The sequence below is a fragment of the Arvicola amphibius genome, chromosome 3, assembly GCF_903992535.2.
Source record: "Arvicola amphibius chromosome 3, mArvAmp1.2, whole genome shotgun sequence".
Classification (NCBI taxonomy): domain Eukaryota; kingdom Metazoa; phylum Chordata; class Mammalia; order Rodentia; family Cricetidae; genus Arvicola; species Arvicola amphibius.
Genome location: NC_052049.1, coordinates 48,400,517 through 48,426,918, shown reverse-complemented (window position 1 = coordinate 48,426,918; position 26,402 = coordinate 48,400,517). Strand labels below are relative to the sequence as shown.

Below are 26,402 nucleotides of genomic sequence, written 5' to 3'. Positions count from 1 at the left end.
ATTTTCTTCCTTTCTTCCCACCCCCCCTCCAACATTTTTGTTTAAGAGAAAATGAGATGTCTATCTTCTGTTTCCTTATTTTTTTTCAGGAAAGCGAAGGGTTGTTGACTTCCTCCCTCTCCCCTCCCTTCCTTCCTTCTTCCCGAAGGTACTCATCTGAGAAAAAGAGAACGAAGTATTGTTCCTGTTCTCCTTCTTAAGTCATTTGAAACACTGTCCCTGCGAGTTCTTTAAGTTCCCCTGCAGTCTGTACACAAGAGAAAGAGGGAGAGAGAGAGAGGGAAAGACAGAGACAGCCAGAGACCAGGTAAAGCGGTGGGGCCGCAGCCTCTCAGCCCTCAGGAGCTGGTAAGTGACCACACAATCCTTTCTACCTTCATTTCAATGTCCTTCCGATGGAGGCTGACCCAGCATCTTGCACAGAAACCACTGGGCTGCTCCTTAATCAAAAGGTGTGACGGATGGATGGCCCAGAATGTGAACTCATGCCTCTTTGCAGAAGAGAATATGAATGCTTAGCAGAGCTGAGGCTGGCAGAACTGGAAATGGAATTGCATCGGGGCTGAGGAGGACGCTGTGTTAAATCTGAATTATTTTTTGGCACAGACGACTTGGTTGGGTTAACTAGGAGCCACTGGGACATGTGGTGATGTCCCACTGGTGGGATCACTGCTCCTCGGGGCTGCATCCTGGGAACCCTCTTGGGGTGTCTGTTGAGAGCTGCTGTTTGCTCGGGGGTTTTGTTAAATTGTCTGTCTTGAGGTCCCTTTCTGCTTTCGCCTTTTTCCACTCTGTACTCCACCGTCCTCACCGAGAACTATTCATGTGTGACTCGCTCTGTCACTGGAGAGGGAGGAGAAGGAGGGGAACCTTGCTCTGCAATAGTGCTGCATGTGGGGGGGGGGCTTCTGGGAGAGGCGCCCCATGTGGGGGTAAATGTAAACGTACTGTCCACTGTCAATGAGGGGGTGTCATGCGCTACACAAAAGAAGGCAAAGATTCGAGGGCGTATAGCTTTGGTTTTGAAAATCCGCGTGTGACTGGAATGGGAGGGTTTAGATTGATTGCTTGTGTCAGGGAGGATGAAAAGCTAAGACACCGATGCAATTGAAAAATAGTCTCTCGGTGCCTGCTCTCCTAGGCACCAAAGAGAACAGCACAAAGTAGCCGGGCGTAGATACCGGTGCCCCCGGTGTTTAAACGACCAAGTTGCCTCCTTTGCATTTGTCACAGAGGATAATGTTACCCAGAACTTATTATGGCAAGCCATGAGGGAGCCAGGATCATGTTGTCAAAAACAGGTCACCAAGGTCGGGCCAAGACGGGGACATGGCTGCTGATATTAATAATTTATTAATAATTTCATCCAGTGAGGTGCTGGATGGGGAGAGGGCAGTGGCCGTGCACGCTTCTCAAACTACTCATTTCGATGGTGGGTACGGGCTGAAATCCTCAGGGTGGGAAGAGCACGACACAGCCAGCTAGTCGTTTTAAGATTAATTTGGCCAGATTATGGTTTAACCACGACCAGGTAATTAATCTTTATTTGAAACTGAGCCATCTTCTTAATAAAGATGAGAAAAATCTAATAGAACTGGACGGTTAATGTAGGGTTTGTCCCACTAACAGGCTTATTTTCCTTTGTTTCGAAAAGAAAATGCTTTCCTTAGGATTCCTATAAAACGCGCTACACGAAAGAGGCATGAGTAGCAGTTGCCCACTAAAGAATTGAATGAGTGTGTGTGTGTGTGTGACAGCAGTGGCCAGTGGGGCCCAGCTCTCCTACCACCTACCCCAGCCACCCCATGCTTACCCATCTTAGGGCAGCAGGCGCTAAGCCTGGTCCTCTTGGGCGTTTCGCATGAGTTCTCGGCAAGTGTGACCCCAGAAGAAATGCAGGACTGCGCAGGACCCTGTTCGGCTCCTTTCGGTTTCATTTCTCCTGATATTATTAATGTCGTGCCCAAGTAAAAGAATAGCACGGGGGACTTTGCTTATGGAGAACGAGTCTCAGATGTGATGTGATGGCAGACAAATGACTTCAGGGTCACTCTGTTTAAAGACGAGTCAGGCAAAAGTGGGGAGACCATGTTCACTGTGTCCCTTCATGGAGGCCAAGACTAAGGAGCTGGGGTAGTGAAGTCATTGCCAGGATAGCTTCTGGATACTATGGGGGTGGGCAGAGGCTCAGGGGGAAAAAAAAAACCCTCCAGGGACTTTAGCCTAGGCCACTGCTACTCAATTTATTTTTTATTCAACTCCAAAGAGCGTGTTGGCATTTGTGGAAATTTCCAGAGTGACTCTCCTTTAGGGACATCATAGGCTCCTTTTTAGTATCATTAGGGAAATTCCAATTTGGAACGATCCAGAACTCATACAAGACTTCATCAATTAATTCCTGCCAAAACTGTACCAATAACTAACTTACTAATATATCATTTATATTTGGGGCGGTGTTAGGAATTGAACTTACGGTGCGTGCTAGGCACTTGTTCTTCCATTGGTCATGCCCCACCCTCAATTAAATATAGTTTGGATCTCGTCATGCTATGTGTACCCCAGAGCTGTGTGTTCATGGGTGACTCAGATGCGAGCAGGCAGAACACCAATAGCACAGGCTCCAGAGATGCAGACTGAGCTTGAATTTCAGTCTTGTCACTTACTGATTGTGGGGTTCAGGTCACATCAGGTCCTAAGTCTGTGTCCCGAAATGTAAAACTGCATTAATACAATAAATTCTGAGAATTAAGTAGAGTTACGGATGAGCAGCAGGTAGCGCAGTGCTCGGAAAGTCACAGGTGGCAATCACTGCCAGCCATGATTTTTTTTTTCAGAGTTATATATTCATACGTAGGTAGCCCGTGTTTGGAAAATTGAGAGAATAGACTAAAATTCCCATCTTTTGGGAAATTATTCTTCCTTGATACTATACCAGTGATTTAGCAAAAGAGATTATTCCTTATAATTTTCAAGTTGGGCACACACCAAGCACACCTATCCCGAACCAACCTCTCTCTCTCTCTCTCTCTCTCTCTCTCTCTCTCTCTCTGTCTCTCTCTCTCTCTCTGTCTCTCTCTCTTTCTCTCCAATTTTTCAAGACAAGGTTTTCTGTGAGGCCTTGACTATTCTGGATCTCACTCTGCAGACCAGGCTGGCCTCAAACTCACAAAGATCCTCTTGCCCCTGAGTCCCAAATGCCGGGATTAAAGATGTGCACCGCCACCAGCCGACTGGCTGTCTATCTCTCTTGACAAAAATTTGAATCTTAGCTGACAGAGTGACACTGGCACTCCAGCGTTCTCTGCTGGGATAGGCTTCCTTTGGGACCAAACTTCTCCACTTAGCCACATGTGGGAAGGGCACTGAATGATGCTCCCAACGTCTGTACTTCCTTTCACCCACTTCCCCATGTTCAGGCTTTTCACTGCGGGTGACCTTTTCCCTGGCTGTGGAGGAGTACAGACGCTCACTCATTCTGAACACGATGGTGGTTGTGTCACGACTTAGGCAAAAGGCAAAACAGTAGAAGGGACATGAAGTGGAGTTCCCTCTCCCTAAGCTTTCCAAGCAAGCCCTCACCCTCACATGGTGGTGGGTTCCTTAGTAGGAAGGTATCAGCCAGCACCCGCTGTGTGTACTGGGTGGGGGAGGAGGCATGCCTGTACCAACTATTGTTTCTCACTCTAAACTTTGTAACCAGCATGTCTGTTAGCTCATCAAGTAAAAATGATACTTTTATTTAGCTCCCAAACTTCCTTCCACTTTCCGAAAACAAAACGTGCAACAGCAAAAGCAATCCATTCTCTACCACCCAGAGCCCAAGCTCTTGGGATTCTTTCACCAGAACACAGGCTCTCATACAATGGAGCCTGGGGACCCCATGACACTGTGCTAAAGGTGCCTTTCAGTGTGGCTTGGTGTTGGAGAAACAGGCCAGATCAGGAGCCAGAACACAGACCCAACTTCTGCCGCTCCCAGAACAATGCTTGGCAGGTGGTTTTGTTTGTTTGTGTGTAGGGGGGGGGCCCTCCATTTTCTGTTTGGAGATGACAGGGCTGGATAAAACCGGGGATGAGAGGATGAGGGTAAGTGAGAAGAACCGCAGGAGAGGGACTTGCTTCCGTCAATTGTCAAATGCCCAGGGCTAGAACAGCACATGACATAAAATAGATGCATAATAAATATCCGTTGGATAGGTGAATTATGAATAAATGGGCTGTTCAGTGAAATGTGCTGTCTTTATATAATGCCAAATGAAGCAATTAATTAGTTAAGTGGGGTGGGGGGAACAGATCAAGCTTTGGGCAAAAGGAGGGTCGAGCTGATCCCACACTGCGGGCTTGGCAATTCCACACTGGTATTGACTGGAATTCTATGGGCTCGTTCTACTGGTACGCATGGGGCTGCTACACATGTATGACAGGTGTCATGCTGGCAGGCAACCCGCCTACTTGTTCACAGAAGATAAACATTTGTCAGAGAGATACACTGCAAGACCGTTGGTTGCGTTTTATTTTCCTTTTGTTTTCTGGGCAGATGATGGGCTAGCAAATTGTTTTTGGCAAGAGAGCAAGAATGACTTTTTGTTTTCTCTTGGCTGAAGAGCCATGGGCCAGGATTCGGCCTTGGGAGAATGATGGCTGCACTCTTGAGTTGATTGTAGGCAAGGCTGTGCATGCAAATGAAAGGAGTGCCAAGTCTGGTGGGAGCCCAGAACACGTGGGCTGAGTTCAGGGAGGGACACGGGAAGCCGCTCAAGTGCATTTCACTTAATTAAAATCTATGAAGAGAGCCAAAATCGGCTTGCACCAGTCTTCCATTTATTTGGCAAATTTAGTGGGGAAAGTATAAATGCCTAACAGAAAGTTGATGGTCATTACATTTGACAGTAGCGTCCGGGCTTTCTGTTATTGCACTAGAGCCTGAAAAAGCTCTGCCTGTCCTCCGTATTGATGAAGCCTGTTCCCTAGAAAACGGCCCCCACACAAGGCTGTTCTGGTCCACCCCTCTGCTTCCTTCTATGAATTGTGGCCCCACGTTGACCTCATTCTTTGTGTCTACCAAGTCAGGGCATGATGATGTAACCAGAGATGGCGTTTGGGTCAGAGCCCTTACCAGGTCTGGGGCCCTCCCAGGGCCTGAATGCATCAGTGTCTCCTGCTGGAGGCCGCAGCGTGTGCTCTCCCATCTCTGACTTGCAGAAAGGCAGACAAGCCAGAGGAAGTGGCATGCTCCCCCAAACTGAGGAGAAAGTGACATGCTCCCGCAAACTGAAGTTGCTTGTATTCTGTTTCCTCACTAAGAAAGGGAGGACAGTTGAAGCTGATACACATTTGAAAGTGGCACATCCCTCCAGGTAGGACCCCACAAATGTTAGGAGTGGGGAACCTCAGAGCCCATCCCAGACTTACTGGATGAGACACGTCCTTCCTTCTGTCATGGAACCCCAAATCACAGTTCCACACAATTCCGCCACCTATTCCAATCCAAGCAACACCAATGAGAATTTGGCCTGCGGGACATAGGACGATGTAGGTCCCTGTTTCAAGGCATTACAAAGCCATCTGCCACCTGTGACTCTTCGACAACGGACTGTCCTTTAGCAGTGGCATTAGCAGACTAGCCTGCTCTGCTCAGCTCAGAGGAGCATTTGACATGTCTATTACGGTATCACCCAGCAAACAAACTCCACCCCAAAGATCCCTATCCTGCAGGGTATTGCATTTCCAGTGTGGTTTTGGTGCAAAAAATCAAAGTCAGTCAGGGCAGATCCCTTGTTCTGGAAGATGGCAGGAATCTGGGGCGAGGAGCCAAAGTGAGGCTGCTTACCCAGGTCAGCAGCTCAGGATGAAGAAACCCAAAGGTCAGGCAGTGGGGGTGATGATTTGGGGACACAATACTCTAACAAAAAGTTCTGTCTTTCCAGCAATCTGAGAACCAATCAAACAATACTGCTGGGTTTAATTTCCAGCACAGAAAAAAAAAAAAAGAAATTTAAAATGAGAGGGGGGCGGGGACGGAGGGTGAGAGAAAGGTACAGAAAGAGGAAAGGAACAAGGGAGGGAGAGAGGGAGAAAGAGAGAGGGAGGGAGGGAGGGAGGGAGAGAGAGAGAGAGAGAGAGAGAGAGAGAGAGAGAGAGAGAGAGAGAGAGAGAGAGAGAGAGAGAGAGAGAGAGAGAATCCCAGCTTCTTCTCTAGAAAGTTCCCGCAATGACTCATGAAATCCCGCTGTCAGCCAGTGTCTCCGGGGATTCTGTGTCCAGCACTGGAGCCAAAGGGGAGCGGCCAGGACACACACCTCACTCCCCTCATCTAGAAAAGTCCGCGGAAAGAATCCTCAGAGTTTCCTTTCTGCTGGGGACTCACCGTTCCCTCTCAGAACAGAAATCAAGAAGGGGCTATTGTTGGAGGGGTGGGGAAAGGAAACAGCGGAAAGAGCGAGGGAGAGGACAGGAAGTGCCTGCGCTTGCTGCAGCTGGGACCCAAGAGGGCCTGGAAGGACCCGGTGGCTTCTCTCCTTCACTGGCCCCCTTCCATAGCAGTGCAGGGAGCAGAGGAACTTTGGGTTTCAGCCGTCTCCTGGGGAAGCTACTGCAGCAGGGCCCGCCACTGTTTCTTGCTGACTGTTCTCCTAGCTCTGGCATTCTCCCTTTACCCCCAAAGTTTTGGGGGCAGGGCACAGAGCAGGATTTTCTAGTATGAAGATTAAAAATAAAAGTCTATTTTGACCCATTTTGAATACTCGGGAGTCCTGTGTTCAGTCTCTTGAGAAGAGTCCTGAAATACCAGAACTGGATTCTGTGGGGTCAGAAGCATGCAAAACGTGCTGAGGCTTCATTGGTAGGGTTTACAAGGCAGTATGTATCATCTCTGTGGATCACCTTTTAGGCCCTGGTAAAGCACGCAGGCATCTCCTCCCGTGTGGCCCATAGCCCTCATGGTGCATCAGCTGTTTCTCACACAATCTCTTGTGTCTGGTCACAAGGTAAAGAACTTGAGAAGCAGATAATTCTCCCAGAGCATCTTGGCTGCAGCTCAGGCCCTAGGTTTGAGCACGGAGGTTGAAACCTATGTTTTAGTACAGAAGGCCCTGGCCAACACCGCATTATTTGGAAGAAGGTGAAACCGTTCCACGTTTCTTCAAAAGCTTTCCCTGCAACTGGGCAGTATGGCAATTTACATGCCTCCAGCTCTCCTGAGAGAGAGGTAGTCTCACATTTTACTGCATTCCTTGGAAAGGATGGTTCATGCAGAGCCAATCCCATTTTGTCTTCTGGATATAAAGTACTAAGTGTATTTGGTCTTCAATTGCTTTGGCTATTTTGGAAGGGAGAACTGGTTACTTAATAAAATGCTACCACTTATTGGGTCTGCCACAGCGTTTTACACACAGCTGTGTGAATACACAGCCTATCCAAAACCACTGGCCTTCATAGAAGACTAAGAGCCCAAAGATTGGCCATCAATTATTTATTTGACTTGAGGACATCGTTTCGAAGGTGAGCCAATTCTTCACGCTGCATGCCCAAGCCTTCCCATCTTCATGTGTTTCTCTTGGTGGTGTTCTCTAGCATTTGAATTTCATTAGCAGGAGGCACCAGTGAAAAGGTGAAAGACGAGCTAAGAGCTCCTGTGAACAACTCATAAAGTGTTTCATCTGCCTACTGTGTGCAGTTGAGGAGAGCAGGAGTCATGGGAATTGGGCCCCTGTATAATAAACTGACAACATAAATCTCGAATAGACCAGGAACATCAAATGTTAAAAATGAAAGCATACTATGACTCTAAGATTACATTAACATGGTGTCTTTTAAAAATGGAGCAGATATGTAAGCTTGTAAAAAATGAACAGTACTCTTCCCACTTTATAATCGGGAAATACAAACTCAACCCAGACGTCAGTTTTCACCCACCTGACAGACCCAGATAAATACGTGGGGCACTAGCACTGTGTCTTGGCTCTGGTGTGACTTAAAAGTGTCAGATATGCCAGGCAGTGGTGGCACACACCTTTAATCCCAGCACTTGGGAGGCAGAGAAAGGCAAATCTCTGTGAGTTCGAGGCCAGCATGGTCTACAGAGCGAGTTCCAGGGCAGGCTCCAAAGCTACAGCAAAACCCTGTCTCAAAAAAAGAAGTGTTAGATACCTAAAATTAAAAGATCTTTGGTTGGAAAAAAGATATCTTACTATCATACACACAAACACACACACAACAGCAAGAAGGAAAAAATGGATAAATGGGATTTATCAAAACTAAAAGCATTTATTCTTGAAAAAAGATACTACTAGAAAAATGAAATATCAAAAACTAGAAGAAAATATTTTCAAAACATTTATCTGGTGAAGACTTTATTTCCAGGCTATATAAAGAACTGTTTGAATTTCATAATGATACACTAGCTCAACTAAAAATGGGGAGATTTTCTGAATGTGTAAGTAAAGAGGAAATGCAAAAATGGAAAAGCACTCTCTACAGTATGAGGATGCAGACTTGAATTGTGCAGAGATGCTTGCGTGAACCCAGTTACATGTTCCAAGCCAGGAAGAAGGAAAGTGCAGACCAGGATAGCAGGCTGGACTCTCACTACACACTAATGGAATGGATCTAAAGGGGTGTTACTGATACTTTGAAAACCAGTACAGATGTGTACTCACCATACAGTTCAACTTGCCTCCAAAAAGAATATGTTTACGTGAAAACTTGACATTCACAGTAGAATTGTTTGCAATAATTACAAACTAAAAATAATGCAAAGGGCCATCGTTTGGTTAGCAGACAGACTTAGATAGCCTCTGGCTTGTTTACGGAATGGAATGTGTCCAGGCATGGGAAGGGACTTCTGATATACACACCACTGTGGGTGAATCTTCGAATCATCCTCCTCATTAGAGGAGTCAGGCACAGCATTACTGAGGGAGACTGACACACAAGAGATGCTGAGAGCTTCTGTTCTAGAAGTTCTAGAAGCACAAAATGACAGAGACAGAAAGCAGATTTGTGGTTGTCTGGAGCTGGGGTAGGAGTTATAGAAGGACAGTTATTAACTATGAAAATGCTTGCGATTGATGAAGTTATTCTAAAGTCGGATTTTAGTGATGGCCAGAGTTAATACATCACACTGAATATTTTAAAAGACTTACTTTTATACTATGTAAATCATAACTCAGAAAGCTGATTAACTAGCCAGTGGGGAAGGATGATGCAAATCTATATGTTCCCCTAAAGGAATAATATCCAACCTGTATGGTTCAGGGAAAAGGCCATGGTGCCTTGATGGTGTAGAATAAATCAGTTTTGTAAGCAAACAGAAAACCAGAGTCTAGTTTCAATTTGCATAGAATATCTTTAGGAAGATATGGTAGACTTGCTAATGAAATTTGGCTTTGGAGAGAAAGAAAGAAAGACAGAAAGAAAGAAAGAAAGAAAGAAAGAAAGAAAGAAAGAAAGAAAGAAACAAAGAAAGAAACAAAGAAAGAAACAAAGAAAGAAAGAAAGACAGGACTCTCGAGCCCCAAGGCAGGCATGCCGGGCCACCCACAATAGAACCTTAACCATGTGACAGAGCTGCTGGTCCCTCGGCCGAAAAAGAAGTAGACTAGACCAAGTAGACTAGACCAATAACGTCTAAGGATGCATGTGGTTTTAAGTCCTGTTGTTCTTTCAGAATGACCTCAAGGTTTTCTTTTCCTCTTATAAGTCCATTGCCAACTTGTCACAAAATGCCACATCTAGAGGCAGGCAAAGCCTCCTTGTTTATTGGTTCTTATCCTATTGGCAACATGTAAAATCTGGGTGAGCTGGCAGCCTAAGAAGGTATCGGGGCACAGTGGTAAGACAGGACGCAGGAGCAGTCCCAATCACATGCTAATGTTGTTTGGGATGAATCGCTGCCATCTTGCTTGCCAGCGCTGGGACCACACGTTGTTCGTCTCTCTGGAGTCTCTTGTATGGCAGGGATTGGATGGTACAGCTGTCTTTCGGTGCCAACTGAGAGGACCGATTCTTGTGATCACTTAGTGCAGTTAGGACCTCACACCTGAGTGCTATGCAGGAATCCTTTGATTATGAAGTGGAGCTGTCCTTGTTTATAAGATGGGCGCTTTCCTAGGATAGAGGAAAGAGAAGCCTCGAGTTCCGTTTGGCTTTCTTTCTTTCTTTCTTTCTTTCTTTCTTTCTTTCTTTCTTTCTTTCTCTTTCTTTCCTTCTTTCTTTCTTTGTCTATCTGTTTCTTGTTGTCTTTTCTTTGCTAGGGTCCGAAAAGAAAAGAAAGGGAGGGAGGATCGGCGGAGGAGGGTCTGATGATTGGGGAGTCTTCTTCTTCTTCGGCCTTTGCTGAGGAGCGCAGAAGCTCTCCTACCTCTCCTCTTCCTCCTCCTTCTCCTCTTCTTCTTCTCCTTCTCCCTCTCCCCCTCCCCTCCCCCCTCCCCTCCCCCCTCCTCCTCCTTTTGCATTCTGACAACCCAATGGGAGAGGCTGCAATATGTTCTGCTCCCCTTAAGCTAATGTCACCGAGGTAAGCATCTTCTAGGAGCTGGCATCAATGATGACCTGAAACTCAGGTAGACGTGGTTGGAAGTTATGAGAGTATAGCTTTGTGTGGGGGTTGAGGCCGTTACATTACTATGAATTTCAGTTTGCAAGCTGAATGTGTCTCAGATTAGATCAGCATGACATGCTGTCAAACATTAATGTCAGGGAACCTCCTCTCCAGAGTGTCACCTGAAAAATCTGACATGTCTTCAAATCAAATGGAATCAAGCCAAAAATCTCCTCTCACCGTGAGGGATATATCTCCCGCTTCGACTGCAGTTTTAGTTCACAGAGAGGAAACCATCTAAACCCAGACAGCTCTCGAGAACCCCTGTGACATCAAGCATTTTGGCCATACATAGCAATGCCCACCCCGCCCTGACACACACCTTGCTGTAGAAATGTCTTTGATGACTTAAAGATGACTGTCCCTGTGTACCTGTGAGGCTAGTGAACCCCTTTGGCACACACTCTGTCCTATTCTTGAACTAGAATTTAGGGAGCACATTTAGTGCTCTGCTCCATGAATTCATCTTCTAAGGGTGTTTGCTGTCCCCCCCCCCCGCCCCCATAACCACATGAGAACTAGACAGGCCAGGGACTGCATGGCAAACCATTTTTCTATTGTCAGACAGAAGCCTGCTGAGTTCCTGATGTTTTTACACTAATTCTGTGAGAGTATTAAAACATCTCATATCATCCCTACTTTAGAGATGGGGAAACTGAAGCTCAGAGACAAGCACCGTGTCAGACGTCAGCACAGGGGGTCTCAGAATGTAGAGTTCCCACACAGAGGTCAGGTTCTCAGTGTCTGCAAACCGGCTGGAGAAGCAGTTGTATTATTCAAATCTGGTGCCCTCGTGGCAATTAATTATTATCTAGAAATCGATGTAAAGATGTTACTAAATTCAAAATAGCTTTTATTTATTTTGTTTTTTTTCAGGCTCATTGGGGATTCATAAAATGGGTTTCTTTTTCAACTTTGTCAAGCGTTCCCATGCTGAGAAGTCTGGGATCCTCTTCTGGAACCAAACCTGTAGAGAAGCATTTGGGGCAGGATTCTGTCTTATGACAGTGGGCACTTCCATCTTAGTGTTTTTGATAAAGTAAATACTTTAGAAGTATTTGTTCTCTCTCTCTCTCTCTCTCTCTCTCTCCCTTCTTCCCTTCCTCTTTCCCTCCCTCCCTCCCTCTCTTTTGTTTCTGTTTTCTGAGACAAGGTGTCTGGTATATTCCTGGCTGTCCTGGAACTCATTTTGTAGATCAGAGACCAGGATGGTCTCAAACTCAGAGATCCACCTGCCTCTACCTCCTGAGTGCTGGATTAAAGGTGTGCGCCACTACCACCCGGTTAGTATTCTTTATTATTGCCCTGTTTCTTCCTTTATCTTTCAACCATCTCCAGAGTCACAGTTCCTTCTTCTATCGTCCGTTTGACCTTGGGCAACCTTCCTATCCTATTTGTGTTTTAGTTCCTTCACTGAAAAAAAAATGAAGGAAAGAATGTTTCTGCCCGCGATGCTGTGACAGTCATATGAACGAGCACATGTGATGTCTTTAACATGGTCTTGTCACCCCGAAAACACTCAGCAAAGATTGCTTAGGCACCACTTGTCACTGCTGTTGACACTCTATTGAGGCTGAGCTGACAGAGAAACTGCCGAGGAGGAAGCGGAGCAGCTGGACATGGGCAGTTTCTCACCCACGTTGCCATGGTCCCAGTCGGGTAGTAAAGATGAGCGTCATGCAGATGCTTCATCTGGGGGCTGCTCACCTGAGGGAGCTCAGGCTAGAGGATGGACATGGTCCTGCATCTTCAGCTTCAGGTTCATATCCATAATATATTCGATGCATCAAAACCCACACCTAAGGGGACAGTAGAATGAGCTTGGGCCTAGAGTTTGGGTGAAGCACACTCCTCTCCATCACCAATGGCTGTGAAAGGAAAAACACCCACGAGCCCCTCTGCACTAGAGAAGATAAGCCGAGTGTGCTCTATTGCCACAAACCAAAATGCTGAGGGTCACAGTTATCAGAGGGCCAAAGGGAAGTTCGAGGGAACTCTCACAGCAGACTCAGTATTTAGCCAGCTGATAATTTCACTTCTAGATCATCGCATGGATGGATATTTAACTTTATAATTAAGAGCAACCTTCTGGCTTAACAGAAACGTTGACTTGGGAGTTATAGTATTTGCAAGGGGGATTAAATTATTAATTAAATCTATTTAGCTGTTACATAAAAATTGTCACGTGAGTTGAGGTTTTTGAATATAAGAGAAAGGAACCTGAAGGCAGAGTTTAAAATGGACCACTTGGTCCCAAGTTTGGTGCAGGCTGACATCGTTTTTTAAAAACAGAATTGTCAGGCAAGTCAGACAATGAAGAAATAACCTGTTTCTGGGAATTAGTCATTTCTCTGAGAATAATCATTCTCAATGTGGCAGCTACTGTCCTTGGCCACCCCATGTGGAGGAGGTTCTATGTTGGTGCTAGGACCTTTAAATAAAAAAGATTAAGTTCAAGCCTTCCAGAAAAATTATTACCAATATGGAAAGGAATTCAGATGAAAGCGTCTGCCAGCCTTGTTTCCTCCCGCTGCTGTTCATTCCTTCTAAGTCTCATCTCTTCAAATCATTTCCAGGCTTCTAACATGATTCTATACATAAGGTGACCTCAGCCTTGCCCATAGGTCTGCCTTTATGTCTCCTGGCCAGCAGATTCCATTCATGTGTGTGCTCTCTGTCCTGTCCATCACGGCTGATGCAGGACATTGCCCACCCCTGTCATCCCGATGGTTTTAGCCAGTAAAGAGCATCCTGGGCCCATTTTCAAGGTGAGAGCGACTGCGGTTGTCTTTTTAAAAGCCCAGGTGAAGTGCACTGGAGTGGGAAAACAAGACGCTTGGAATGAATGGAAATTAGAGATTTTCTCCAGTCTTAACCTTGTCTCCAGTCTCTTTTTGTCATTTGCATAGCCCTGGAAATATCTGACCAGCATTATTAGGAAGAGCAAATGCTAGCATTAGCTACTCCCTTGTTTGCTAGCCTTTATCTTTCATACTTTATAATATTGTAATAATCCTGCAGTTATTGCTTTTATAATACTCATTTTTTTCTGCATGAAAAAAGCAACTGAGGCTCAGAGATTAAGCAAACTGTTATAGTTGGCAAGAAGACAAAATTCAGAGCTGTGTTCTCTGGCTTTCAAATGGATGTTTTTTTCTTTATTTATCAACCTCTGTGATAGAACACACGAGCATATTTAGAACCCTTCCTGGCCATACAGGTACTCTGTAAATGCTACTTTCTCTTCCTTCATCTTCTGTTCTCTCCTCCCCAATATCACAACAACCAAATACACACGGAGAGAGTTTCCAGTGGGCATGGCAGAACCCCAAGTGGGCAGTTGTTATAAATGTTGAAGAGGGATACTTTTTCCCACCCGAGTCTCTTCTGTGATCTGTAGCACAGCCTACAAGGTTCCTGCAGCAACTCTGCCAGGTCAGAGTGTTCATTCTAAACAGCCCCTCTGCTTGCCCTTCCCCCTTTCTCCAGGTCATTCTCTTCCATCCCACAGCCCATCTTCTGAGCGCCACAGCACTTTATGCTGGCTCTGTTTCCTTGAACTCCAAGTTCACAGGAAGACGTAGACAGCAGCGAAGGTCATCTTAGTGTGAACTACTTTTCCTTGGCTCTTTCTTCCTCAGTAGGGTCCTTCATGACCTGTTGGGAGCTTTCTGCTATTTTGCCTCCAACGACTCTCGTACTTAATGCTTGTGATTCTCATCTAAGAGCAATGTAGTACCCCGTGGAGAGATGTCGGAGTAAGAAGTGTGCTTTTGGGGGTCATAAGGCCTAAGGCATACAGCTCGCATGTTGTGGGTGGCGGTGGGCAGTGGTGTCAGATGTTTTCCATGAACACCACAAGCTGGCATGACAAAAAACAAGTCCCCTTGAGAACATCAGGGCCATCATTGCCTGCTTGGCAATGCCCTCCATGCTGAACACAATGCTCCTTCATGGTTCTTTGGAACAAACACTTGACTAAGTATCCTCCTTTGTCACCTCCCTACATTTCACTTGTCTCTGAAGAGAGGCTCCACCTCTGAGGCCTGGTGTTACTTTCGTAAGTAGATGTCTTGTTCAGCGGCCATACCACACTCTGTTCCTCTCTCCCCCATTCTCAAATGTGTCACCAATTTGAGATCCCCCGCACCAGCTTGTGTCTTCTAAACTTATCGACTGAGGCTACCCTTCTCAGATCAAAGACACGGCTTTTTAGAGCAATTTTAGGCAGGTGTTTTCTCTCAAAAGTAGATTTAAGTGCTCTAAAAAGGTATCAAGTGAATCGCTTAATTGACTGTATTGGTCAGTGAATAAGTCAATAATTGTAAGTGATGTACCCAAAGCAGCAACAGTGACCCTGCTCGTTCTCCCTCCGAGGAGCCCAGGGAATGCAGACTGAGGTCTGGCTGTCTTCACTGTGGTTTCTGGAATATCAGGTTTACAAATACTGAGCCAGCCAAGGACACCAGCTTCCCCCAGGACAGATGAACCAACAGGGAAGAGACAGAACTCTGTCCCCTGAGGTGCTTGCACCTGATCTCAGCCCAGTGCCACACAGCATGGCACTTCACAATGAGCGAGCGCCTGTGATACCTTCAGCATCCGTTGATCTGACTTTTACCTTCTGAGTAACCTCTTGGGAAGACCCACAGCTCCTATCCCCTTGGCAAACTTCAAAGAGAAAATTCTCTTCCCAGAGAGGGAATGCCCAACCCTTTTCCATTAAGATTCTCTCATTTTGTTAAAAGGTTTTATGGAACACTTTAACAATTCTTAGAGTTCATTTTCATTCTTTCTGAAAACACATCGAAGAGTAGTCTAGCTTTTGACTCGTGGACACAGGCCAGCAGCGACCACATTGTTAACAGAAGAAAGCACTAACACTTATTTAGCCCTTGCCTTCTGCCATGCATAGTGACTGCATTTTAATTTTCCTGCAGATCCAAAGGGTATTTGTCAGGATAGATAAGGCTACGATTCAATACAAAAAAAGTCCCAGTTCTCCGCTGGGAGAGAGAAAGGAAAACACAGATTTATTTTTGCTTCACTATCTATCAATCAAAGGAATAAGCTGTGGCTTTGACCTTGGCATCATTTTTTTTTTATTTTTTTATTTTTTTATTTTTTTTTTGGTTTTTCGAGACAGGGTTTCTCTGTGGCTTTGGAGCCTGTCCTGGAACTAGCTCTTGTAGACCAGGCTGGTCTCGAACTCACAGAGATCCGCCTGCCTCTGCCTCCCGAGTGCTGGGATTAAAGGCGTGCGCCACCACCGCCCGGCTGACCTTGGCATCTTAACTTTGGGCCCTAGACAAATATAGTAACTGTCACTGAAAAGGTTTTGTGTGGCTACAGTAGGGGGAAAGAAAATGATGTGGAATCATAGACTGCTTCTCAAACATTCTAAAGAAATGTCCCATGCCACCTGTGCTTATAGCATCAAGTGTCATGTTCATGCCTACCTTCAATGAGGATAAGGAAGTCCAACCTAAACACCAGGGGATGGGTATTTTGGGGAATTATGATTCTTGTTTACTGATGCCCGGGAAGGTTGGTATGTGCAGAACAGGCTTCCAAAACCATATTTTGTGATGTTGTCTCCTGAGCTCTTGGCATCTCTGGGATGAGTGCCTTCTACAGAGCGCTGTATACATGGTACCTACCCCACCTCCATATGCTATCATTGAGATAGGAACTCGTGGGGTTTAAAGGTATATGCATATTCACTTGAGAATGTCTGGGTTAAAGCTAGCTCAAAACTCATTGAAGCTCTGCTACTATCCATGTTTTTTCCCATTCTGAGTCCCTTTCGAGGGTTTCAACACATCTAGTATGGTATATAACAGAATCATTAGTTTGAAAATGTGGCAGGGTTTTCTTTCAAATCTCGGGTGTCATAGGTTTCTTTGCCTACTGCTTTTATTTGCTAAGTAGCAAGAAGACAGCCACTTTCTCCTCAGTTCAGCAAGGCTTCTGCCCAGTGGATCTTCAGAAGAAAGGGATCCAGAAGGCTTAAGTTACTTTCAGAGACAAAAAAAAAAAAAAAAAGACCTCTAGAGGGAAATGACCCCTGTTCAAAGGAACAGTAAAACAAAAACAAGACCGGCTCTTAGAGATTCGGTCTCCCTGGGGCACAGTTACATCAGGGAGTGCTCGGTTAAGTCAGTTTGCTTCTGGCTTTTCCAGTCCAAGCATCCCTAATGGAAGCGCAAAACTTAAGAAGAAATCCCGAGTCGTGTAAGTGGTGAATTAGACTTTAAACTGTCCGTGTGCCCCTGTTCTGTTCGGCCACATACTTATATTCCCAGTGAAAACGTTTTAAGTTCATCAACACTACAGAAGATGGTGCTCTGTGCTCCCCACCATCCCTCCTCCAACATCAACAATATACTTACTACTGAAAGTGGGGCTTTGGGGAAGGCAAGGGTTGTTGTCAGGTTTGTGGTCTATGAGCGGACCCCCTTAGCAGCTAAAACACCCTAGGAAGCAGAGGAGGAGGAAGTGAGGAAGAGGAGAAGGAGCAGAAGGAAGAAGAGGGCCAGGAGGAAGACCAGAAGGAGGACCAGGAGGAGGAGGATCCAGAGGAAAAGCATGAAATGACATCAGAAGACAAAGAGGAGTCAGTACAGACAAGGAGAACACCACCACATGGCTGAGAAAAGCTTATGGAAATAGCTTGGAACCAATTTATTGATTAATGTAGTTACTAGAGCGCTACGTTTTTATTCATTATATTTTCTTTGTGCATAAAAAAAACAAAGTACTTTGTTAGAAGCAAAGCAAGCTGTGGGTTGAGGCAAATGGTTTAACCTTGCCAGTGTCCAAGCCATAACTCAGGGGCTGATCAACCTAATGAAGCATAAAAGCACGAAAATCTCTCAAGGTGAAGAGCGCAATTTAGGAATCATGTATTATTAACAAAATGTCTACTTAGGAAGGAAACTCTCCAGTCACATTCTGTCGCCCTAACGAGTCACCAACACTTAGAAGAGCCAGTTTCTCAAGTTCCAGGGCAGAGGATCCAGTTGTTGATCACTAAAAATGGAAAAAATATAAGAACAAAGACGCCAGGCGGGTCGTAACAATTGACACGCTCCATAAGGCATTGGCTGCTTTCAGAGACAGGTTCCTGAGCCGAAGAAGGCTTCATTTACTGGAATGGAAAAACCTAGGGCCAGGAAATTGCTCAGAGGCCTCCTGTCTTCCTGTGAGCAGTGAGATGCACTGCGGGCACGTTGGCTACTGTTTGGATCGGAATCTCAGTTTTAGAAATGGCTCGAGCTGTGTCCTTGGGAAGAAGGGAGTTGTGTGGTGTGTTTGTGTGGAATTAGAAGAGGAAGAGGAGCTGTACAGGATGTGGGGAGGAGTCCTTTATACTCTGTCTGGAATGAAATTAGCACACTGCTGTGCTGGGAGATTCCTAAACCAACCTGAGCTTAGGAAGTTGCCAAGTTTCCTGAAGTGGGTCCCCCTGAAGATATAGGCCCATTCTGCGTGTTTAGGATGGGAAGTTGAACCCAAGATGAGACATGTCAGGAAGTCAATCTCCACGTGCTCACGGAGCCTACATTCTAGCAAAGTATCAGTGAGTGAGGACATAGGGTATTGGAAGATGTGACAATAGAGTCTGTAGGCTCTGCTAACCTGAATACAAAGGATCTCAGGCTAATGATCTGTGGATAAACGCCCATGAAGGCTGTCTGTTCCCTCTTCACTCAAGGAACGAAGAAAGAGGGTACATTAGCTATGGAGGTGGGGAAGCGGTCTCTTCTTTCCTTTGTCCCTTCCTGTTAATTGAGAGTCAGTCATGCATCAGGCAGAAAACGACCCTGAACTGACAAGATCCCTAGCCCCATGGTAGCCCCGTCTACCAAGAGAACCAGATGTTAAGTAAGCAATCCCCAAATTAATGTTACGTTTCCACTCTGCTGTGTAAGCATCAGCACTTGTGTGTCTGTCCTGGTTGGGGGTTCAGGAGGAAGGTATGCTTGAAGTAGTATCTGAACACATGTGTGTCATCCCAGCCAAAGGCAGCTGGGATGGTAGAGATTGGTACTGTAGACCATGGGAAGAGTGCTACAATCGTTCTGAAGGAGTGGAAACAGAACATGTGCATATGTGTGTGTGGTGGGGACCGAGACTGTTGATGCCCCAAGTGGACTCAGGGATTGGGGAATAAGATGGTATGGCAGTCAGACCAGGTGGGGCTTGTAGGTTATATCTAAAGTTTGTTTTGTTTTTTGGATTTAAACCATGATCATTCTCTTGCTTCAGTTACCAATGGTGAAACTCCAGGCTTGAGCCACCATTCCTGGATGGATTTTTGAGCTGTATCCCCAGATAAGCAAGAAACTACTGGAGAGAGGGAATGGCAGGGTCATGCTTGCATGAGATATGCGTGTTTAGGGCAAGCTCACAGTAGCTGGGTATAGAGGACAAATTAAGGCTGTGGAGTAGGAGGGAATAGGTCGTGAACCAATTGAGGCTGTGCAGGTAGATGGTCAGGAATAAGATCATGATAAGGGACCCATGTCAAGGTCTAAAAGACAGTCAAGGAATTGAACTCAAATTCAGACTGGTCATGAGGTTTGACAGTGTGGAAACTGAGGAATCATTTCCAGAGCACAATGTGTCTGTGGCTCCCTTGGATGCACAACTCACCTTCTTGTATTAGACTAACCACAGGGATGTTAGAATATATATTTGTTTGCTCTATATATTAGTGCTCCACCTGCATGTATCCCTGCACACCAGAAGAGGGCATCAGATGCCATTATAGATGGTTGTTGAGTCACCACGTGGGTGCTGGGAATTGAACTCAGGACCTCCGGAAGAGCAGTGTTCTAACCATTGAGCCAGCTCTCCAGCCCCAAAACATATGTGTGTGTATGTGTGTGTATGACACACACACATACACACACATATAATCACTATTTAAGAGGAAAACAGAGTCTTCAGTTGTGTGCTATTCAGCCTCACACAAAGAGAGGAATGAAGTTGCTGAGCCGCTCCCACTCTCTCCTACCCCACAACATGTTAGATGCTATCAAAGAATATTGCCTCCAACAGCATCTACTCCAGATGATGGCCACTGGAAATACTATCTCAGAGAAGCCATGATTTACTCTTGTATGTTCCTGCAGCAATATAACCCAGTGTGTGTGTGTGTTGAGGTGGGGGGGGGGGGAACAGGTGAAAGTAACTCAAATAATCTATTTCATTGAACTCAATAGGTTACAAATATTATTTCAGTGTGTCATCATCCATAGGGTAATTGTGAATGAGAATTTTACTTCTTTCCCTGAAATCTTTGCAATCCGGGGTGTATTTCACAAGCACCACACCACATCTCGGTAAAGAAATGCCACATTTGATGCGTTCAAAAGGCACAGGTAGCCTGGGCCTGGACTGGACAGCACAGCTCCCTACCCACAGCCTCTGGACTCCATGCTCAAAGCACCAAAGTGCAGGCCCTTCCCTGGCAGTCGAGGAAGAAGTCATACCATAAACAGCAGTGCCTCTTACAATGGAAAACTGAACAGCTTGTCATTCACGAGCTGTGGAACTCGTGGGCATCAGTGTAAGACTCTGTTCTCAGTTTTCCATAAGGCAGGCTCTCATCACCGACTCTAGGCTAAGGAAGTCCAAATGGCTTTCCCTTCTTAGCGTGCATGCGGGTGGTCCTGACCTTTCTTTCCAGACTCTTCTATGACAACTGAAAAGTGGGGAATTGTGTTTTTGTAAAAAAGTGACAGAGCCCCTAGAAGATTTCCCATACCATCAACAACAAAATAACAACAATAGGATTTCGTTAAGGGAAATTTGAATTCTGGCTAGATACTTAAATGATTAATGAAGCTATTGGTTTGTTTGTTTGTTTGTTTGTTTTTGTTCTTATCTATAGTACTGTGGTAAAAAATTTCAGACTAAAAGCTTAGATTAAAATATACTCAGCTGCCGGGCGGTGGTGGCGCACGCCTTTAATCCCAGCACTCGGGAGGCAGAGGCAGGCGGATCTCTGTGAGTTCGAGACCAGCCTGCTCTACAAGAGCTAGTTCCAGGATAGGCTTCAAAGCTACAGAGAAACCCTGTCTCGAAAAACCAAATATATATATATATATATATATATATATATATATATATATATATATATATATATATATAAAATCAGCTTTCCACATCTTCAGGTTCTGCCTCCACAGATCAGCCAACCTTGGACTAAAAAGAAAGTTTTCAAATTGCATCTGTATTGAACACGAACAGACCTTCCCGCCATCATTTCTTAAATAATACAACAGTTTCCACAGCACTTACGCGGTATCAGGGCTAAATAATCTAGAGATGGTGGGTACAGGAGGATATGTGTAGGTTATATGCGAACAGTATGCCAATTAAATGAATTAATCAATTTTTATTTTGAGACAGGATCTCACTATGTAACCTTGGGTGACCTGGAACTCAGTTTGTAGACCAGGCTGGCCTTGAACTCGTAGAGATCTGCCTGTCTCAGCCTCACGGGGTGCTGGGTTTAAAGACATAGGCCACCATTCCCAGCTGACTATGCCATTTTACATAAGGGAACTTTGATAACTGAGGAGGTCTTCACACCAGTCTCTTATGGATACCTAGGGGCAGCTGTATTTTTGGGTGAACTAATATGATGTCATGGATCTACTTTCAAATTATGTATTTATTTGGGAAGCAGAGTGGGTAGATAGGAATGAAAGAAAATTGGTCCTGGATGAAAATTGGATAGAATATCCATATTATTACTCTCTCTACTTTCATAGGTTGAATTTTTCTACAATAAAACAGTTCTTTAAAAATCAGACTTTTTTGGGTTTTTTTTTTTAGGTTGTATCCCTTGTTGGGCTTTAAATATTCTCCTTTACTGTTGCATATACCTCATGTTACAGCAAAAACAAAACAAACAGACAAACAAACAAAAAAACCAGCCACAGGGACGCCAGGAATGCACAATCCTTACTTAGAGCACAGAATAAAGCCCCAGGCACAGACTCCAATCATAGTTTACATATCGCTAATTTTAGTAATAGTATGACTCATCGTCCTTCCCTTTGGTACTGCTTCAGACCAATATCTAAAGTTGGGGGGCTATGCTCCCATGATTCAAGGCAAGTCAGTTACCTCCAGAGCCACACAGGTGCCCAAGAAACTATTGGACTGACTTGGACAAAGACCGCTGCACTCGGAATGGCACTGGTATGGCGGATGGTACCAACCCGTGTCTTCCTGCTTGCAGTTTGGAGCAACCTGCTACAGAGATGGGTAGAACCCACTGAACAAGGAACTCAGAAGGACTGTGAGCTCAGAGTCTTGGAGGACCAGTTTTTGCGGACTAGCGGAGTGTGCTCAGAGCTCTCTTATCCTAATCGCCTGCACAGTGTCTGAGTGTCTAGCGTAAGGCCGTGCTGAGTTCGGTGAAAGAACTCTGCCCTCCTATTGGTTTTGCTCTCTCCCCACGCCTTGGTGGGGGTAAGGAGGCCAGCCTGTGCCTCCAAGTTACGACCCAAGACCTGCTGAAGAACTGTGCCAGTTAATTAGGAACAGAGGGCAACGTGGCCAGGCATCTCAGGCAACATGGCTGGCAAGTCTGGATTTTCTGTAACCCGCACACTCCGGTGCCGCAAATCTCACCGAGAATGAAGGAGCTGACCCTCCTTTTCCTGAAGGAGTCCTGTTGCTGACCTCTTTAGAACAGTGTCTACACAGAAAAGGAACAGGACTCAGTCTGAATGTTTTCCTTTTGCAATTCAGCCAAAGGAGTATTGAGTTTAGGGTACCAACATATAGCACAACTGTTAATGTTAAGGATAATTTGGCGAAAATCGGCACACTGAACTGCGTTGCTTTCTACACACGGGACATTTGGCTCCAGTGGTAGCAACGGTGGCGCCAGATTTTCTTAAATGGCAGATGTCTTCAGAAACGATTTCTCCAAATTTAAAACCAAACACACACAAAAAAAGCCATGGGTATGCTACTGAGGTATTCTAAATAAAAGGAATTTGGTTCTTAAGACAAAATGAGGCAGCTGCTTAGTGGAGTTCACGATGGATCCCTGGCGCAGTGTCCAGCATGAGCAGCGTGCTGCTTGGTCTTCTAAGCCACAGGCTTTCATCCCATCATTAATTATTCACAAGAAGACCACCAGCTCTGCACAGAACCAAGGCCCAGAACTTTGGGTTGGAAGGATCGTCGACAGTTTCGATTCATTCCACGGCCTCCTGAGAGAACTCACTTGTGTTACATAAGTTGGATGATCAGGTGAAAATTAGCGAGAAGCGCGGACTTCCTCTGTGTCTCACAAACCCAACATTTGGCCGTCCTTGTGGTCAGCCGTCTGACAGTCAAGCACGCCGGGCCTGAAACTACATGTGTTCTTCCAAAATTTCCCTTGAGCAGTTTGTTTTTGACTAAGTTCACTCTGAGTTCAGATCTGACCCTCCTGGCTGTTGCTGGCTTACTGTCCTCTGTTCTTGGGGGATCTTCCTGGGAAATCGTCCACGCCATGCTAAAACGTTTATCTCGAGAATGCTCAACCTCTGTGACTCTGATTCCAGATTTCCAGTTTCTTTCTCAGTCCCGTCACAGAGGGAGAGGGAGAAGTCTCACGCTTGCTGGGCTGGCTCTACCGCTGAGACTCATCCTGAGCCACACAGTATTTCCTGGTGAATTTGTTAGTCAGTGTGGGGAGGAGGGAAGAGGAGGGAACTGCAAATACCAAAGAACTTCCCAGGGACCAAGCTAGAGCCACGAACTAGGGCAGTGGTTCGCAACCTTCCTAATGCTGCGACCCTTTAATAAGTTTCCTCATGCTGTGGTGACCCCAAATATAAAATTATCTTGTTGCTACTTCATAATTGTAATTATGGATCGCAGTGTAACTATCTGATATGTGGGCTGTCTGATACTCGACACACAGGGGTCGAGACACACAGGTAGAGAAACCTCTGCTCTAGTGTAAGGTGATGAATGAACAGAGATTCTAAAAACTGAGTTCTAGAATATTAAAACTTTCATATCTTCTTTATGTCGCTGTCGGATGGAAACATTCGCTAAATCTGAACAAGATGGTATCAGGAACCCTTTCCCATGCCCTGAGCAGGCCTATTCTTGGGGAGATTTGAGAGACTCAAACCTGATCGTGGCTGTAATAGTTCCTGAAAATGTTGCGAATGATCTCAGTGTTGCCATGGCACCGTGACTTCAGTATCGGGTTGCATTTAGGAGCTTACTTGATCTCATGTGGACCATGGAAGTAGCCATAAAAGGATAAAAAGATACATCTAAAGAGACAAATGATATAAATATGAATTAGATTGATCTGAAACAATTTAGTACTGTGTGCCAACACCCAGAAACTCATAGTTTTTTACTCCATAACTCTAGTTCTAAAGAATCTAATTTCAGGAAATAATACTCAAAAGAGATTTATGAATGATATTGTTTATTTTGTATATTTATTTGTATACTACAAAGAGATTTAGATTTAATAGTGCTGTCAAAGGAAGCATCCATGCATAGTAAAAGAAACTAACCAAAATATTAGCATAGCTACTTTTGGGATTATTGATTATTTTAATTTTCTCCTTCAGTATTAAATTTTTTAATGCTAATGGATTTATATTATTTAAAAGTCATTAAAAGCAAATTATGTGGAATTCTTTACCATAATCAAATGTTGGTGCCAGAATATTCTGGGGGTTAATATGTCATAACCAGTTGCTGGTGCATCTCATCTGCATTTCTGGAATCCCCTTTTCCATCACTCGGCGAGGGCTTTATGCTGCAGCTTGTCCCCCCCCCCACCCCCGGCAGCTTTCCAACATTCAAAGAACTGAGTTCTGTTGATCGTAGGGTGTCTAAGTGTGGCTTTCCCTTCTGTTTCCTACACACCTTTCCTGCACACGAGGCTCATATGCTATTAATTAGCTCATAGCCCATTTCTTCGAGGGCAGAACCCTCCACGAGACAGTCATTGTAAAATTCAGTTTGCACAATCCTCCCTGAGAAGCTCTAAAATGGAAACTTTCTACATTCGTCTTGAATTTCATGTTGATAAACAGCTACTTACTCTGAAAAATGTCAGGAGTTTCAGACATTTAACAAACTATGAAAACTCAGACTTTAGTATTTTATTAGTAACAAATAGCTTCAAGTGAGTTCCCTCGACCACATGAGATGCTCCATAGCCTTTATCCTTTGAATTAGTTGTCTTAGGTCAGTTTCTCCATCTTCAGTCAGCAAAAATCAATATAAAAACTTGAAAGGGGATGTCTGAAATGCTCTACTACATGATATTAACAGCATGGTCTTCTTCCTTCCTTCCTTCCTTCCTTCCTTCCTTCCTTCCTTCCTTCCTTTCTTTCTTTCTCTCTCTCTCCTTTTGTTTTTCTTTTTTTGTTGAATCCAGGTTAACCTGGATGTTGAATATTACTGTCACATGTCCATTAACGATTGGAATATTTCCTGAAAAAGATATTGTCAGTTTCATCATCATGCATACATCACGGAGCGTACTTCCATAAGTCTGTGAGGCTATAACATCAACAGATAATATATTCGTGTAGAACTAACAGAAGGTCTTTCCTGACCTAAACATCTGTATGTGGTGAGCTACTTCATTTGTCAAATGATGTCAACATATTTATGTCTGCTAATCTCTGATGAACTTTAAGTGATTTGGGGCATATGTGATTTTTTTTCTTATTATCCAATTTTCGAGTTCCTACTTCAGTGAAAGTCTTCGGGGATTGTAGTTTTAAGTCAAAGACCCTAGTGGTCTGCCGCTCAGTGATCAGAGAGTCCTCTCTCTGTGGGCAGAGCTGGTATACTGTTCCATCGTGGGTTTCTATTGGTAAAGCATCTGGGCAGGGAGCGGGTCTCGGAGAAGGGATTAGGAGGAAAAGCCCCCTGAAACAGAAAGAATGGAAGTGGGAAGTGGCCTCTGGGGGAAGGCAGTAATGGTGATGACTCTAAGAATTTATGTGCGTATAAGAGTCAGGTATGTGACTCGTAACTGAATGACTGTCCTATAACCTTTACCAAGCTGCTGAGTATTTGGCAGAGTTTAGAGGGACAACTTCTCCCCAGACTTAAATAACCTGAATGATTCAGTGATGGGATTTCTTGGGGTGGGTGGGTAAGCCCTTTTTGGGGCCAGCAATGTTATGAGGAAGCAAAAGGCTGGCCTGGGTCCTGTGGCCAATTCCCTGCAGATCCCCTACTTAAGATGTGTACCAAGTCCTCCCCGCCCCACAAAGATTCTTCTCATGGCAGACTTTGATTGTTCTAGCAACCACGTGAAGGGAATAGGGAACCTCTGGGCTTCCTGTTCTTTGGAGAGAGAGAGAGAGAGAGAGAGAGAGAGAGAGAGAGAGAGAGAGACTTTCAACTTTAACTGACATTCTGAGCTCACGTGGCGGTGGTTGAGTCAATAGGCAAGGTAAAGTGTGCAACCCGTCCTAGAGGGCCTATGTGACCTAAGTGAAGCCGTACAGCGAACACGTAGTTCAACCACACACACTCTGGGCTCAGGCAGGTAGCTTCCCCTCTGTGCTTTTCTCTTACAGAATGGAATAATGGCTCTTCTCTTGCAGGATTCATGTGAGGCCTCAGTTATGCAATATCTCACTTCCCTTGATTCTTATGTTCATTTATTTTGAGGTTGTGCAGTTTTGAATGATGTCTGGAAACTTAGGGAGAATCAATCGTATAGAGATGGAATCTGGCCCCCAGTGGGTGCTGCATGAAATTCCCAAGATGTACCTGGAAACTTTCCT

The 26,402-nt window shown here is 45.0% G+C and overlaps 1 protein-coding gene across 1 annotated transcript in view; it reads left to right on the top strand.

Annotated features, from left to right (window-relative positions):
- The first annotated feature begins 240 nt into the window (after nt 1–240).
- Nucleotides 241–26,402, top strand: part of Znf366 (zinc finger protein 366) — a 63,446-nt gene continuing 37,284 nt past the window's right edge. The window contains exon 1 of the mRNA XM_038322892.1: nt 241–348. The gene's annotated coding sequence lies outside the window, so the exon portion shown is untranslated. The remainder of the gene's footprint in view (nt 349–26,402) is intronic.